This window comes from Stegastes partitus, unplaced genomic scaffold (genome assembly GCF_000690725.1).
Source record: "Stegastes partitus isolate 25-593 unplaced genomic scaffold, Stegastes_partitus-1.0.2 Scaffold2630, whole genome shotgun sequence".
NCBI lineage: Eukaryota > Metazoa > Chordata > Actinopteri > Pomacentridae > Stegastes > Stegastes partitus.
In genome coordinates, this window is record NW_007580361.1 from 23,873 (window position 1) to 26,478 (window position 2,606).

The window sequence follows — 2,606 nt, forward strand, 5'->3', positions numbered from 1 at the left end:
GCAAAACTTTCTCGGGATTTCACAAAAACATTTGCACGATCTCGCAAAAGTCACATCATTCCTACTGAATTTTTTTGTGGAAACTGTGCCTCTTGTTAGGCACTGCTTCAATGTCTTTATATTTTAGGCCGATTTCAAAATAAAACTCAATAAAACTCTCGTACGGGTGTGTCCTCCATTGACATTTCTCCATACTGCAAAAAAAAAAACAACCCAGAAGTTTATATACCTATACACAGTGCTCGGGTTGAGGGGGGATGAGGAGGGATGGCATCCCCCCTGAAATAAAAATGTTAAAAATCATCCCCCCTCTCAAACGGTCATCCTCCCTTTTCATCCCCAGCCGTTTCTACCAATGAATGTGGAAATATTACTACGATTCTGAATTTCTGACAATGGAAATATAACCACTATTCCAATATTTAGGGGGATCTGCTACATATAAACTCTGTATCCATTCAAATATAAAAGCCAAAACATATCCAGGCATTTTCCAGATGAAGTGAACACACATCAGTAATCTTCATTGTTACATTCTCAGCTGAAATATTTTCAAAAATTAGTAAAGTGATATATGAATAGAGCTACAGCTATGATGGGCAATTTTATACAAAAAAGCTTTGAATGTTTCTTCTCCTTCATCAGATTGATGGAATGATACGGGACCGAGGACTGACTGATTTCAAGCTGCGATGGAAGATTCAGCCCAGAAAAGAGGAGGAGGACAAAGATGAAGACACTTGTAACACGCCTTCATAAGTCATAGTGAAAGTAGTAACAGTGTGGTAAAATTAAGTAAAGATTGAGATGTAATTGTAGCTTTGATTTAAGTAGCATTATAAGAATTGAACGAATATATCATATAGGAGGTGCTGCTTTTAAATAGTCTAACAAATGACAAATGTATCTGCATGACTGACCTACTGTATCATTTTAATACTGGATTTATATTTTCTTCATTCAAAACTATTCATTTATCTTAGAAAGACCAGGCTGTCTGAAAGATGTAAATGTAAAAGTAGAAGACGCTTTAAATTAGCTTGAACTCAGCGAGTTGTTTGGCAACAAACCTTGAACTGAATCAATGTGACAAAAGCAACGATGTGCAAAACAGATAAATATCAACTATTGTAAGATAAAATCACTGCTTCTGTGTCAGCAAGATTGTGTGCAAGTGTTTATAAAGACAATTACACCACCACAAAAGTCCAACACATATAGAGGAAGGTCAGTCGTGATGAACTCTGATGACATCTCAGTCAAATTACTTTTGTTGGTTAATCCCAGTCCACCAAAGCCTTCCAAAGTGCTCTGTTTAGAAAGGCAAATTAAACAATTGCAAATCAGACTGCCTTGACTATGTAGTGCATTCAGTGTATCCCATAATACACTTTGAAAAGTAATGTACAGTCGACGGCAGGGATGGGTATCGCTTGGATTTTATCAATACCAGCACTAATATTGCTTATTGATACCAGTATTTATTGATGCTCCTATCGATACCATTCTCTATAAATTACAGCAGAAAATAAAGACATGACAAAAACAAAGCCAGCACTTCAGAAAACTCTGCTAGAAAAAAAAGTTTGACTCGATTCTAATGAATGAGTGACAGAAATGTTTTAAACTCTGTTCTACGCTAAGATGGCCACAATAAAACAAGATGATTTAATTACACAGTCATCTGACCGTGGTATGACTAAACCACACACTCACAGCAGTCTTTATATGTGGAGGCTATCAGTTTTCACGTCTGACTCATCACTTTCTTTTATTATTCTTTTTATTTTAGGCCACCATGGCTGATTCTTTGATGTTCACTGACTGTGTCAATTACATCAACTGTAAATTGTAACATTTATGCTGTAAATCTTTCCTATATTTTTTTGTGTAAATCTACTTTTTGTCCATGATTGGTATATCAGTGACGTGCGGTCAGGGGAGGCAGGTGAGACATCACGGAAAGAAAAAAATATATAATGATAAAATCATTTTAATGGTTATATTTATCCAGTGAATTGTTCTATAAAGTATTTATTTTTTCATTTAACCTCTCCAGTTTTGACGATTTTTAAATTCAAAATTGCTGAATTTTCGCAATTTCCCATTCAAATGCTTGGAAGAGAAGCCGGTGAGGCAGCAGCAAGCTGAGCCTCACTTGGATTGAGCAATCCCTCACTGCACAGGCTGCCATGCGTAGGCTGTCACTGCATGGCAGCCAGCGAAGTGAGGGATTGTGCAATCCAAGTGAGGCAGCAGCGAGCTCCGCCCATAGACTGTATAAAAGATGGACGTAGCAACCGGCCCTGAAAAATGAAGCCAACCCAGAAGTGTCAAAAACCTGCAAAATCACGACGTCCGGTAGCTGCTGGCTCCAGAAAGCCCTGGCTCCCATAGACTTGAATTGGAAAAGAAGTGATCACAGATCACAAAATACTGCATTTCTACAGCTCAGGATCTTTTTCTTATTAGTTTTCATTGTCAAGTCCAGAGATCAGGTGGCCAATCTGAAAATAAATCAATACTGAATTTTTAAAAAACTGTCAAAATTTTGCGGGGCAAGGGGCGTGGCTGGCTTGATTGACAGTCGGCAGCGACCATACAGA